The sequence below is a fragment of the Macaca nemestrina genome, chromosome 16 (assembly GCF_043159975.1).
Source record: "Macaca nemestrina isolate mMacNem1 chromosome 16, mMacNem.hap1, whole genome shotgun sequence".
Classification (NCBI taxonomy): Eukaryota; Metazoa; Chordata; class Mammalia; order Primates; family Cercopithecidae; genus Macaca; species Macaca nemestrina.
This window is the reverse complement of record NC_092140.1, coordinates 10,611,879-10,618,768: the sequence shown is the minus strand read 5'-3', so window position 1 is coordinate 10,618,768 and position 6,890 is coordinate 10,611,879. Positions and strand designations below refer to the sequence as shown.

The window sequence follows — 6,890 nt, the reverse complement described above, 5'->3', positions numbered from 1 at the left end:
TTTATGTAACAGGTTCCCAGGTGATGCTGATGCTGCTCTTTGGGAACCCCACTTTGAGAACCATTGCTCTTGGGTATTCCAGTTGTGGCCACCAGCTGATTAACAGTCAGACTTTGACAAATACCAAATGTTATACTCCTTGTTCTGAGGTGTTTGAGGAGGCATGTCACAGTTCGTAGCTTCTTGAAGGAAAATTCATACAAGACACAGGCTCCTTTTCAGGTGATAAACGATTGTTCACAGTGGAACTTCTGGACCCTCCTTAAACAAAGTGCTAATTTTCAAGGCCCAGGTTTTAGAGGCTGTGCATAAGGCTCCAATGCAGAGACTGTTTCCATGTTGACATAGCCTATCTAAAACTGATTTTAACCTGATTTTAATTTTTTTTAAAGTTCTGGGATACATGTGCAGAATGTGCAGGTTTGTAACATAGATATACATATGCCATGGTGGTTCGCTGCACCCATCCACTTGTCATCTAGGTTTTAAGCCCCAAATGCATTAGGTATTTGTCCTAATGCTCTTCCTCCCCTTTCCCCCAACCCCTGACAGGTCCCAGTGTGTGATGTTCCCCCTCCATATGTCCATGTGTTCTCCTTGTTCAACTCCCACTTATGAGTGAGAACACGCAGTGTTTTGTTTTCTGTTGCTGTGTTAGTTTGCTGAGAATGATGGCTTCAAGGTTCATCCATGTCCTTGCAAAGGACATGAACTCATTCTTTTTTATGGCTGCATAGTATTCCATGGTGTATATGTGCCACATTTTCTTCATCCAGTCTATCATTGATGGGCATTTGGGTTGATTCCAAGTCTTGCTATTGAAAATAGTGCTGTAATAAACATGTGTGCATGTGTCTTTATAGAATGATTTATAATCCTTTGGGTATATACCCAGTAATGGGATTGCTAGGTCAAACGGTGTTTCTGGTTCTAGGTCCATAATGTCACATAACCTTTAACAGGAGGTGCAGTTTGTGGTTCCATGAGGCCAAAGTAATGTTTTGAGGTACTAATTATATGTGAAGAACAGTTATTACTTATCACTGGGTTCAAAGAGAACTATTTATATTGGCAGTCCATAAGGAATATTAATCAATTATTGGATATTAGCTATAATAATAAATTTTATTATTTCCTTTTGGAAAGGAACGCTGCTGATATTTTAATGACTACACAAACCAGCTAGTCTGATATTAACCACAATTATTTGGTTTAAGTTTACTCTTAAGCATGACTGAGTTACTTTTCCTAGTCACCAGGCTTAGAGAATTGTGACTTATTTGAAATACTAATACTTGTGAAGTTCTGATGCTGCTTAATACTACATTGTGACATGCATTTTCTCTCACATGAATACAGGTGAGCAACTTTTAAACAGCAAAGTAATTCCTTAAGAGATTTCCTAATGTTGACTGATAAAAAGAAAACATCTCACTCCTTCCACTTTTAATTTTCTCCAGCAAGTTCATTATGGAGTAGATAGGAGTTTAGAAGGTTGATGCAGAAAGGAGTCTGAACAATTCGTAATGTCAGAAAAAGTGGAAGAAGAGATGACCAAACATTACAAAAGAGCTTTGTAAGAACCGAAACACTGAATTGGAAAACACAGGTTCTTTATTATAAAATTCATGGTCACCTATCCATAACATTGATGAGGTTGACATGTTTAGAATGAGCTTTTTTATTCTCAAGTATTTTTTTTCTGTTCTGCTTTGCATTACTAGAAGAGAAGAAGAGAAAAGCAGATACATATAGTTATGTTAATTTCCAAAACCTCTTTTCAATGAAATTTTAGCCTCTGTTATGTGCCAAGTGCAATAAATATCTTGCTTTTGTGTCGGGGATACATATTAAAATCCTGGCCTCCTTTTTAATTAGCCCTACAGTACAATTACAGCCTTTGGGTTATCAAACTCTTACACCAGATAAGAGGAAAAACACCACCACGAAGAATTGATGGTAATTGGACCTGGTCTGGATTGGAAAGTGCAATTATCATTTCTCACTGCTTCTCTTCCTCTTATGTGAAGTTCATTTGGATGACCTTTTGCCATTTTTGCCCAATGACATAGAGTGCTCTGTTCTTGGACTGAAAGCACTCTAGTTACTCTTGCTGTCAGAGAAGTATTTCAGCAGATCATGGCTTGCAGCTACAATAAGAGACCAGTGAAAGTGCAGGCAAAATTTGTTTCCTTTCAAGCAAAGAGGTATTTTGTTTTTTTCCCATTGTGTCCTAAGCCTGGGTTTAAGGATATGATATTGATTTTGACAAAAAGTCAAAAAATTTACATACTGATGGCAACTGCGCTTCAGGAATTTCCTTTAAAATAAACATTAAAAAAGTAAGTCATGATGCTTAAAAACTAGATATGACAAGTAGTGCACATGATTGCTAGTAAGAGTAGATCCCTAAGTTCCTGTGCTGTGATCAGGTGCCTCAAAACACACTGTTGGAGATTGACTTGGAGGTTTAGAATAGAAACAAGTTAATTTTAGTCTTTAAAGTTGGCCCCCTTCATTGTAGGGGGCAAGAAACAGCTGGGTTTTGTCCAAAACGAATGGTGATGGTTTCTATTGCATAAAATACGATTGTATATGTATAAAGCTCAACACCCTACTTACCTGGATTATTCTGGCAAAAATTCTATTTTAGTCCAAATTACCTGCTTTGGGAAGAAGGTTGCTTTTCTCAGGGGGTAATTACCAGTGCAATCACAGCACCATCTGCTCGCCTTATGTTCCGTAGATGACTCGAAGGAGATAGTTTCAGGAGAGACCTGAAAAAGGAACATTTCAGGAGGGAGGAAATGAAGATAACCTAAAAGAAAGTAATAATTGGGAACTTAAAGAGGAAAAACATATGGTATTGAACATATAACTTAGAAAGCAGTGTCCTAGACCCCTGGCCCTACTGAGGTTTTCCCAGGAGTAAGAACTGGGAGAAAGTCAAGGCTAGAACAGAGTGGCCAATTAACCTAAAGGGAATCTCCAGAGGGGCTCAGCAGAGAGAAATAGCAGATGGTATTCGTTTGTGATTTCGTGGTGAAGAAGTAGCCGCAGGCTGGGTGCAACCGGCAGAATCTTGCTTTCCATATTCTAAGACAAAACTTTAAAAGGAAAGCCTGCATACCCAGGAGAATTTTCATGCAGTCATCATTCATTTAAAAAATATACTTAACACCTCCTAAGCAGGATGTATTTCACTAGGCTGTTAGAGGAGATATGCTGATGTGTAAGTTATGGTTCCTTCCCTTGGGGATTGTACAATGCAATAGGAAAGCAGGGGAAATAAGATGTGTGCATGTCCAGGTAACTACCATTCATGGCACATAAGTGCCACATTAGGGAGACAAAGTGCTGTGGGGTTTCACAGAGGTGAGAGTTAATTCCTGTTAGGGCATGAGGAGGAGGCTTCATGGAGAATGTGGAATTTGAGTGGGACCTGTGTGGATAGAAGGAATTTTGCTGAGAGTTGAGAGCCTGCCTTGTGTGGAGGTGGGATTCAACACAGAGATTCAGGGACCTTAAGTAGAGTGGTTCGGGATTTTAATATTTATCCGGAGAGACAATAATTATATAAATATTTTTCACGCTTTAAATACATCTGAAATTTGATTCTGCATTCTTGGGCGATTAAGCTGCATTTGAAAAAATGTGCACAATCAACCTTCAGTAGTTCTAGCTTTAGCATATGTTAATCTTGCTCCTGCAGCTGTGACCCCAGAAATAGAATTTTAGCAAGAATGATTTTTTTATATATTTGAATTTTTTTAGCTTTGGCAAACAAAGGGGGGGAATGGCTTGAATTGCAAAAGCCACTGATGTTGTCAGATTCTTTCACTTAGAGCCAGGTCGGAGTCTTGTCTGGAGGAACTGGAGTTTCTCTTGCCACCCTGGACCCTCTATTCCACATGACCTGGTCCATCTCTCATTCTCTCAGTGTCAGTTTTTGAATTATGTAATAGGAACACTTGCATCTATCCTATTTTTAGTATCATGAAATAAACATCTCTCTGTAATATTTGAAACTAGTAAAAAGTGACATTGGGATACATGTTTCCCCCCTCCCCCGACAAAGACAAGCTATTTAGTGACTTTTTAAGGGAGAAAAAACGTTAAAATCCCTAGGTACAGTAAGACCACATTTATCCATAGTTTCACCTTTTGGTGTCTTTCCCCCCACCTTTTAATTTTGGTGAGTGCATGCATCTCCCCACCTCCGTCCCTCCCCATCCACATCCAAGTCGTCTTGCCTCACGGTTCTTCCCTCGACAGTCCTAGTCTGTCAGCAGCGGAAACCGATAGGATCAATTCAAGTGTGAATTATCTTTAATTAAAACCTGTCACTTAGAAGTAAGTGAAAGAGAATTTAACCTTTGTTTATTCCACCTCAGCTCCTCCAAGCCTCCCAGAGCTCCGTTTTGAAGGGCCAGCCTGCTGCTTGTGGCTTGAGTGGATCACCTGTAGTTTCTGCTGCTTGTGGCCAGAGAAGACAACTACTGTTTTTCCGTATCCATGAGCTGCCAAGGGGCATACTCCTGAATCCACGTTCATTCTCCTCCCGTTCATTCTCCTCATTACACTAACATATGTCCATAGTGTGTATGAGAGACCATGAGTTCAAGCTTCTCTGCTCTCCTGTCCTCAGAGGCCTCCTTCCTCTTACACCCAGCTGTCCTGCTGGATAGGCTTACACATTTTACTGTCACACTTAGTGTGGTGGCAGCTGAGGACCATGGAATCTCTCAACTTTTCTGTATTCTGAACTCCAATCTTGCAATATTGCATTTCCAACTAACTATAACCATCTTCATTTTGCCATCCCTTTAGCACCTTAAATTCTGTCTGGGCCCAGCTTTCCAGGGCTAAGAGTTGGGGCAGGTCTTTGCCTGCTGTGTCCAGTTGGTGGTTCTGCCAGGAAATCCTTGGTGAGAGGTTGGTGTGGCTGAACTGAGCAGTCCATCACCTAGGAGCATCTGAAGTTAGTTAACAGACATGATGGAGGGCATGGGCCATGGGTAAACAGGAGCCAGTGGTAAGCTAATCATCAGTTGGAAAGGCTGGCTGTTGGGAAGTAAAAAGGAATAAGGAATAGTTGAAACAGATTAGATAGAGACTATGTTGAAGTCTTAACAAGGCAAATATTGCTTTAGAATTGGTTTGAGTAATATTTACTCAACATAAGTCTCTGTGGATAACTTGGCACACTTTGCTGGGTTGGGGTTGTACCTAAAACTTTCAGAAATACTAGACAAATTTGCAGGTATGGAAATAAACCTATCTTATATTTCCTTCTCTTGTGTTGCTCCTGAAGGTCATCATGATTCTCCCAGTTACTCAAGGCTCTTTATGATTCCCTCTCCTTTGCTTCTCCCTTGTATCCATTTGCTAAGTCCTATGTCTGTCTCTGAGGCAGCTCTCATACCCCGACCTTTTTCCTTGGTCTCTGCGTAGTCTATTGAAGTAGTCTAATAGTCTCATCTCTAACTGTGCTCCCCTGTACTACTTACACACAGCTGGCAATCTTCTTGATGTAACCATTAATTATTTACTCACATGCTCCATATCCTTCAGTGATTTTTTTTTTTCATTCCTCTTAAAGAGCAGTTTCTCAGATGGCATGCTAGGCTCTCTCTGATCTAGTTTCAACATGCTCTAACTAGTGTGTTTCTCATCACTTTGTGAACCATTGGTGCAGGAAAGTTAAGGGAAATACTGCTCTCTACTCCCATACCTCTCACTTTCTTATATTTGTTGATCCTCTTCCCTCTGCCATGATATTCTCCTTCCAACTGTACCTCTATCATTTACACATAATCAAATCCTACCTCTTCTTCTCTAGTTCGAATGCCACATCCTTTTTGAAGCCATCCCTCATCTTAACAGCTAGGATAAAGTTAATCCTACCTCCTCTGAACACCAAGTCATTTTATTTATACTTCTCTTAGCTTACTGTTTTGTTGTATACATGTTTTATGTATAAGCAAAATACCATTAAAGTTAAGACTATTTTGTTTGGTTTTGTATCTACCTCCTAATACAGTGCTTTGACAATATAAAATGCATAATAAATATTATTTGAATTTAATAAGTGGGTGAAATAAAGAATGGATATCCATTCCTGCAAATACATGTGCTGGAATGTTTACTATTTGTACTGCTTATGGACAGAAGTTTTCTGTGAATGTGGTGGGCTCAGCACCTCACAGGACTATGAAAGAGATAAAACTGCAGGAGATTTCAGATAGATTGAAGGCACTGAAAGGCAAGCTGAACTCATACTTTTAAATAGTTTGATTTCAGAGGAAGTTATTTGCTAAAATGTTTTCTGGAAAGGTAAATGATAGTGTGATGAGTCATACAGAAGATTAATGCAAGCTATAAGATTTATTATTTTGGAAACATTATTTCAGGGGATTGGGCCCGTAGGCATACATTCTGACTGTCATTCCATAAGACTGAATGTTGGTTGATACTCTTTTTTTTTGTTTTTGCTTACCCACTGAATTCACCAGAAAAGTGGTTTCCCGGACTGATTAGAAATGAAGACACCGAAATCTGCTCAGAAAGAAAAAAAAACATTTAAGTAGATTTTGTAATTTTCTCAGTGTTCCTGCATCCCCCTCAAAGCCTTGAATTCTCCTCCTCTTATTGCTATTGTCAGAATTAAGGCTGTCTAATGATTCTGAAGACGAACCAATAGCGTGATGCGAGTGTTGTCGTCTTTTCTGGGATTTGGAATTGGAAGTGGGGATTGGGGGATTTGGGATTGAGATTGGGGGATTTGGGACAGTTTAAAAGGGGAAGAACAGATTCTAGATGAGAATTAGGTTATTGATCAAATAGGAAACAATATTTCATTTAACCAGTAACGCAAATGGTTCCTGAAA

At 39.5% G+C, this 6,890-nt stretch overlaps 1 long non-coding RNA gene across 1 annotated transcript; it reads right to left on the bottom strand.

Annotated features, from left to right (window-relative positions):
- Positions 1-1,612: 1,612 nt before the first annotated feature.
- LOC105485350 (uncharacterized) lies at positions 1,613-5,173 on the bottom strand. Its single transcript, XR_989529.2, has 3 exons — positions 4,834-5,173; positions 2,664-2,777; positions 1,613-1,720 (listed from the first exon to the last, which is right to left on the bottom strand). It is a non-coding gene; the product is annotated as an uncharacterized lncRNA (long non-coding RNA).
- Between the last annotated feature and the right edge of the window lie 1,717 nt (positions 5,174-6,890).